The following is an 8,540-nucleotide window of genomic DNA, read 5'->3' as shown; positions in this document are numbered from 1 at the left end:
ACTCTGAATTTCAATGATGTGCCATCACCCATCACATGGGCCAACCATACTGAGAATCTGAAACTTAGTGTTTTGAAGAAAGGAGGAAAATCTTAGGATTTCTGACCCCTATTTTTGTTTTGTTTTTGTTCTTTTTTTTTTTTTTCTTTTCCTCTTTTCTCCCTTTCTTCCTCACTTAGTACTACACAACAGGCACTGGGAGCACCTGGTTCCAGGCTAAAGTCAGAAGTACAGATAATTCCAAGTTGGTCATAATCCTCTTGTCTTAAGTTGGGTAAGTCTCAGAGTAATTGCAAGTCAGAGGCTCTAAGAAGCTGTTGCTGCCATCCTCTAAAACATGGGGCCCTCTGGGACTCAGGACAAAGCAGGAGCCCCACTTGCCTGTTTGTAAGTGTAGTACTGTCTGGGGTGCTAAGTCAATTCATTGATAGGCTTTGGTAAAAGGATAATTTAGTAGTTATGCTTCATCCTTGAGTCTTAGGAGTTTGGTTGTTGTTGAGACCTTGGATAAATTTGAAAGCTCTCCTTGACTGGGCCTGTTCATCTGATTCAACCTTGTGTATGAACATTCATTTCTTGATTAGCTTCTATGGAGTCATGAGTCCTTTTGGCTCCACAGCCAAGCAGTAGACATTTCATCACCACATGGTCATCCTTGGCCAGAAAATGGTTCCCCAAATTTTTAAATGTTGAATTGGCAGCAGACAGAGTATATTACAGCACATGTACTATATAACCTAGTTAGAAGGGCAGATCCACATATAATCTAAGTACTAGGCCCTAGTACTCTTAGTGTATATAGAATGTATATAAAAGATACAAAGGGTAGTTTGGAGAGGGAGTGGACTAGTATCTTTACACCCCATCAGAGGCTTCATGTGGAAGGTGCCACTTGAACTGTGTTTTAGGAAACCAAGCATTTTAAGAGGTGGAAGTGAGGAGGCAGTGCAGTCTGAGTGAGGGCTATAACAAATCAAAGACACAGTGATGTAGGACAGGGTATTTTGCATGCAGAACAATGAATAAGCCAGGATGGTTGAGTCCCAGAGAATGAGGAGAGAGAAAAGTGTCAGAAGATTGGAAAGGTAGGAAGGTACCAGGCCATGAGACATAAGTATCAAAAATAAGAAATTATATTTGATTGTAGAGACAAAGAGGGAAGCATAGGAATTAATTGATCAGGAAGATGAGGGTGACATGATCAGACATACATTTAAAAGAAATTTACTTCAGTGGTTGTATAAAGATCTTGGGAAAGTAAAGCAGAGACCACATAGCATGCTATTGCAAGAAGGAAAGAGGTCACGAGGATTTGAATTAGAGTTGTGACTGTGTCCTTGGAGAGGAGAGAGGACATATTTGAGAGATGTTGTAGCGATAAACGTGACAAGAGTTGTCATACAATTGAATATGTGGAATAAGAGTTAAAAATCAAGGAAGACACAGATTATGAATGTGGGTGACTAGAATCATGATGGTGCCCTAAGAGATGTGCCCTAATAGTAATAGCAATGTTAAGAAGAGAGTGGTTTTGAGGGGAAAGTTTTGTTTTGTGTGTGTTGAATTTAAGAGCCTTATAGGATCTCCAGTTGGAAACTTCCCATAGGCAGTTCATGTTCGTTAATAGTGATGGTGTGTATATTTATCAGAGAATGTAGCCAATATTATATGGAGAATATTTCAGCACTACTTTTCTTTAATTATTGTTGGACATTTAAAACTGGGAACATCCTAAATACAACATGTCTAAAATTGAATTAATGATCATTTTCCCTCAACCCCGCCTTTCTTCTAATCTTCGCTATTTCTTTTTAAAAGCACCATCATCTTTCTGTCATATTAGTTGTATCATCTTGACATTATCCTCGATTGCTCTTTCTCCTTCACTCCACATAAATAATCAGTTGCCAAACCTTGATGTTTCTACTTTTACATCACTTGAAATCTACCCTTTCTCTATACTCACCCAGATACCCCCTTAATTTATAATCTTATCCCTTCTCATAAATTGTTGTGATAGCTTCTTATTTGATTTCATTGCCTCAAATCTCTTTCCACTGAAGTTCATCTTACATATTACTTACAATGTAATTTTCCTTAAGCCTAGACCTGACCACATGACTCCCTTGCTCAAATAAGTCCAGTGGTTTCCTATTGTCTCTATAATAAAATATAAACTCATCTATTTAGCTATTACAGTGCTACACATCTTTGACTCATATCTTTCCTGTTTCATGGATTTACCTTGATGTCCTTCTCCCTAAGATCCAGATTGACTAGCCTCCTTCTGTTTCTCAAGCAGAACACTCCACGTTCTTTTTCTATGCATTTGTATCATCTTTCCCTGTGTCTGGAAAGTACTACTCCTTACCTTTGCCTCATAGAACACTTATTTTGAGACATAGCTCAAGCATTATCATTATCATGATACTTCATGATCCATCCCAACCCTGTACATGCAATTTTCTAGTGGTCTCCCTCCCAAACTACCTTGTATTTAGATACTTTGTGTATGATCATATTCATTCACTTTATATTAATTTCATCTATGTATTTTATTATGTTCTTGTTGTAACCCTCATTGAGTGGAGAGAGCTTCAATCCTTGTAAATGTATCCCTAGTGCTAAGCACAGTGACTGTTGCAGGCCTAGTTAGAGCTGAGCCCTGTCCTCCTCAGACCTCCAGCTCCAGGGGCCTGCTGAGATAGACTCCGGGCTTTGAGATATGGGTGGAGCCAGGAGGATGGGTCTCGCCTTTGTTGTCTCCCTAGCAATTCCAGGTCTTTGCCCGGACCTGCCTGACCGCATGGAACTTCCGGCTCTCTGTCTGGGCTTGCCAGAGCATGTGGAGTTTCCGGTTCTTTGCCTGGACTGCCTGACCGCAGGGAGCTTCGGGTTAGCGCGGGGAAGAGAAGGGGAGGAGAGTAGGCGGAGTCGGGGCGGTCCTAGTTACCCAGGTGTAATTGATTTTTACCTGTCCTTCACCCACGTAACCAAGGAATGTATCTACGTCACTAAAGATATAAATGTGCTGCTTGCTGAAATAATAAACGGAGTCCTTCACTATCTTCTCGGCTCCCGCCCCATACATTGTCCACGGGATCAGGTCCTTTGCTTAGGCAAAGGCCTGGAGCTTGGAGGGAACCCCGAGCATAGTTACGAGGCTTCGGAAGCCCGTAACAAGTGACTGTCACCTACTAGGTATTTAAGTAATACTTGTTAACTGATTAATTGATCAAATGCCTTTGATTTGAATTGTGTCCTCTGGCTAAATAGTAATAGTAAATACATTAATGGAGGTTCTGAATGTTCTAGTCACCCACATTCATAATCACACTGAACCTGAAAAAAAAATTGTCTGAGAGATGAATTCTTTGAGTTGGGTCATACTAAAGGTGCTTTATGATAAAAATTCTAATTACTGTTTAGATATCCTTACTGAATGTTTGATGCATGAACTGCTACATAGGATTATGGCAAGGGTCCCAGGCATTGGTCAAATCCTGCCACTATCACATTGCTTTTTTGTGGTTTTGGGCAAATCATTTAACCTCTGTGTTTTTCCAATGAGATATTTCACACTATCTTCTATTTTTTTTCATTCTTTTGGTTTTGTTTGATTGTTTCTTGATTTCTCATAAAGTCATTAGCTTCCACTTGCTCAATTCTAATTTTTAAGGAATTATTTTCTCTGTTGAGCTTTTGTACCACCTCTTCTATTTGGCCAATTCTACTATTTAAGGAGATTTTTCTTCAGTTATTTTTTGTGCCTCTTTTCCTATTTGACCGATTCTGTTTTTCAAAGCATTTTTCTCCTCATTTGTACTTCTTTTACCATTTGGCCCAGTCTGTTTTTAATCTGTTATTATCTTCAGTACTTTTTGTGCCTCCTTTTCCAAGCTGTTGACTCTTTTTTCATGATTTTCTAGCATCACTCTCATTTCTCTTCCCAATTTTTCCTCTACCTGTCTTACTTGATTTTTAAAATCCTTTTTGAGCTTCTCCATGGCCTCAGACCAATTCTTGGAGGTTTTGGATATAGAAGCTTTGACTTTGTTACCTTCTTTGAAGTGTGTATTTTGATTTGCCTAGTCACCATAGTAACTTTTTAAAGTCATATTTTTTTCTGTTGTTTGCTCCTTTTCCCCACCTATTTCTTGACTTTTAGTTCTTTGTTGGGGCTCTGGTTCAGGGTGGAGGGTGCACTGGCCTAAAATTCAGGTATTTTGTGCAGTTGTTTCTAGAGACACTTCTAGAGATCTATAAGTTTTCAGTTCTTCCAAGGTGGTACCATCTAAGGAGAGGTGTGTTTACTATTCTCCTGGCAAGTCCTCTGGTCTTTGAGTGACCACAACCTCTCTTTTCTGCCCTGGAATTGTAATGAGGGTCCCATCTCTCCTAGAGCCACAAACTCTGGTACATTACTGCTCCTCCTCACCCTGGGACTGCCACACAGGTCTGTGACACAGATCTGAGCACAGGCGAAGGACAAGACTCCTGCCCCCAGTGCCTGCAAAGAGACCTTTGTAATCTCCTTCTGACCACTTGTTCATCCTTACCATCTGGAGGCTGAGAGATCTGGAGGCAGCAGTTGTTGCTGCTGATTCAATCACTCCCAAGACCTGTACCTGGCTTGCTGGGACACAGTCTATGCTACTGAAGCCTGCACTGGATTGCACTCCATTCTTACCCATGATGCAATAGACCCTTCCTGCCAAACTTCCAAGTCATCTTGGGCTGGAAAATTCTTTCACCCCATGCCTTTCTGTATTCTGCCTCTCCAGAATTTGTTTTAAGGCACTCTTTAAATGTTTTTGGTGAGGTTTTGAGGTTCAGTGAGTCCCTGCCTTCTTTCCACCGTCTTGGCTCTTCCCCCCTACAATGTAAACTTGAAATAAACCTAAAAATTCAATGTACACATAGCGGACATCCATGGTTTCATATGCAGTCCTATCTTTTCTTTTGGTATGGAGATTTGTTCATATGTACTAAAGTTTATTGAGTTCATTTTAGAAAAAAAAGATTTAAGAATACTATTTTGAGCTGAATTGAATGGACACTTCTGCTTTGGTCTGTGTGTGGTATAGCTTCATTGATGATATTTAGGGAGGGACTGAACAAAGAGCCAAAGGATCCAGTAGTTATGCATTTTTTAAATGTTTGACTTGTTTGGAGTAATACAGCTTCATTCAGTTTAGTAATCTGGTGGAGCTTACATCATAATTGGGGAAGACACATAAAAGGGTACTGTGAAGAGGGAGAACTAAAAAGGGTACCTTCTAGGGCATAATGAGCAGACTCAAGAATTTGGGATTATAACCTCATTTCCAAGTAGATAAGGCAGTAGGCCCTTCTCTCAGAGGTTGATTGGGCCAAGAGTGGGGCCTAGATTCTGATGGAGAGGAAATATTTCAAGGAGATTATCTTTTTTTTTAACATTTTAATTACCATATTTCCCTATGTATAAGACACATCTTAGTTTTGGGGCCCAAAATTTGAAAAAAAGTATTACATAAAGTTATTGAACTCAAGTTTTATTCATCACAAAATTCATACAATAATACGATAAAATTCAAGCTCATAGCTTTCAGGCATCTTTTGGGCAAATCTGGTGCATGTATGCAGGCTTAGTCCATTGCTTTTCTTGAACCTGAAGCACCAATTGTGTCCTCCTTTGAAATCAGTAACTTCTTTTTCATCAGCAATTCTTCTTGCCTCATGCTGAACCATCTGTGGACACAGGAATTCTAATTGCCCTTTGTTCTTCAATCCATATCTTCAATTCCCTCTCTAAATCAGGTCATTTTACTGACTTGCTTCTCATGGCTTTCTTCTGCCATGGAGTTTTCAGTAGGGTTTCTTCTTCCTGTAGCCATTCTCGGATTGCTTTCTCAGTTGGAGGAGGACCAAACTTATGTTCAGCAGCACGATTTCCATTCACTTTTGCAAACCGGATCACTTTTAACTTGAATTCAGCATTGTACGAAAATCTTTTCTGAGTGTAACCTAGTGTACCAGTAACAAATGTGAAACAATGAGCGCAAAGACAACAAGTGCAAAAAAGCGGGAAATACAAGTAAAAATAATCTACAACAATGAGCACAAAAACAGGTGGGAAAGGTGGGAAATGCAAGCAAAAAAAAAATCTACAACCACTGTTTAAGATGCACCCAGTTTTTAGACCCCAAATTTTTTTTAAAAAGGATGCATCTTACACATGGGGAAATACAGTAATTTATTTTTAGTTTTCAACATTCATTTCCACAAGATTTTGAGTTCCTAATTTTCACCCCATCTCTCTGCTCCCCATACCCCAAGATGTCATGCATTCCAATTACCTTTGCCCCAGTCTGCCCTCCCTTTTATCAACCTCCTTCCTTATCCCCTTTCCTCCTGCTTTCTTGTAGGGTAAAATAGATTATTATACTTGATTGCCTGAATTATCTTATTTCTCAGTTGTATGTAAAAACTATTTTAACATTTTTTTTTAACTTTGAGTTCCAAATTCTCTCCCTTCTTCCCTCCCCACCCATCTTCATTGAGAAGGCAAGCAATTTCATTTAGGTTATACATGTGTAGTTATGCAAAACACTTCCATAATTGTCATATTGTGAAAGACTATATTTCCATCCACCTATTTATTCTATTCTTTCCTTTGACCCTGTCCCTCCTCAAAAGTGTTTGCTTCTGACTACCCTCTCCCCAAATCTCCCCTCCCTTCTTTCATCCCCCCTCTTTTATCCCTCCACTTTCCTGTATGGTAAATTTCGATACCTAATTGTGTGTGTATGTTATTCCCTCCTTAAGTCAAATTCAATGAAAGTAAGGTTTGCTCATTCACTCTCACCTCCCCCCTCTTTCCCTCCATTATAAAAGCTCTTTCTCACCTCTTTTATGTGAAATAGTTTACCCCATTCTACCTCTCCCTTTCTCCTTCTCCCAGTACATTCCTCTCTTGTCCCTTAATTTTATTTTTTAGATATCATGCCTTCATCCTCCAACGATCCTAATACTGTAAAAGGTCTCAGGAGTTAGAAATATTATGATTCCATGTAGAAATATAAACAATTCAACTTTAATAAGTCTCTTATGATTTCTCTTTCCTGTTCACCTTTTCATGCTTCTCTTGATTCTTGTATTTAAAAGTCAAATTTTCTATTCAGCTCCAGTCTTTTCATCAATAATTCTTGAAAGTCCTCTATTTCATTGAACACCTATTTCTTCCCCTTAAGGATTATACTTGCTTTCACTAGGTAGATGATTTTTGACCTCTGGAATATCACATTCCAAACCCTCTGATCCCTTAATGTAGAAGCTGCTAAATCTTGTATTGTCCTGATTGTGTTTCCACAATACCTGAATTGTTTCTTTCTGGCTGCTTGCAATATTTTCTCCTTAACCTGGGAACTCTGGAACTTGGTTAACAATATTTCTAGGAGTTTTACTTTTGGGATCTCTTTCAGGAGGTGATCAGTGGGTTCTTTCAATTTCTATTTTACCTTCTGGGGTATCAAGGCAGTTTTCCTTGGTAATTTCTTCAAAGATGATGTCTAGGCTCTTTTTTTGATCATGGCTTACAGGTAGTCCAATAATTTCTAAATTATCTCTCCTGGATCTATTTTCTAGGCCTGTGGTTTTTCCAATGAGATATTTCACGTCGTCTTCTATTTTTTTCATTCTTTTGGTTCTGTTTTAAAGTTTCATGATTTCTTACAGAGTCATTAGCTTCCATTTGCTCCATTCTAATTTTCCAGGAATTATTCTCTTCAATGAACTTTTGGACCTCCTTTTCCATTTGAAAAATTCTTCCTTTTAAGATATTCTTCTCCTCGTGGCTTTTTGGACCCCCTTGGCCATTTGGTTAGGCTATATTTATTTTCTTCAGTATTTTGGGGGTCTCCATTAGCAAGCTGCTCACTAGTTTTTCCTGATTTTCTTGCATCACTCTCATTTCTATTCTCAATTTTTCCTCTACTTTTCTTGCTTGATTTTCAAAATACCTTTTGAGCTCTTCCATGGCCTTTGACCAATTCATATTTTTCATGGAGGCTTTTGACGTAGGAGGTTTGACTTTGTCAAAGGTTTGTCTTTGTCTTCCGGTTGTATGTTTTGATCTTCTTTGTCACCAAAGTAAGATTTTATAGTCTAAGTTTTTTTTACACTTTTTGCTCATTTTTACATCCAAATACATGCCTTTTAACTCTTTGTTAAGGTAGGACTCTGCTTACAGTGTGAAGGGTGTACTTTAGGGCACTTGTGCAGCTATTTTCAGAGATATATCTAGGGGCCTGTAAATTTTCAGTCCTTCCAGGATGGTATGATCAAACAGGAGGTATTTACCCCTTTCCTGGCTTCTACTCTGGTCTTTGAGTAACCACAAGCACTCTTTTCTGCCTTGGAACTGTGAGTTCCAGCCAGAAGTTCCTCCTCACTCCAGGACTGCCACCCAGGACTGTGACCCAGTTGCAAGCAGGGCAAAGCAAGAGAATCCTGCCTCCATGCCAGCAAAGAAATCCCTTCAATCCCCCTCTGATCAGTCA

Source organism: Trichosurus vulpecula, chromosome 7 (assembly GCF_011100635.1).
Source record: "Trichosurus vulpecula isolate mTriVul1 chromosome 7, mTriVul1.pri, whole genome shotgun sequence".
In the NCBI taxonomy this organism is placed as follows: Eukaryota; Metazoa; Chordata; class Mammalia; order Diprotodontia; family Phalangeridae; genus Trichosurus; species Trichosurus vulpecula.
This window is presented reverse-complemented; position numbering follows the sequence as displayed.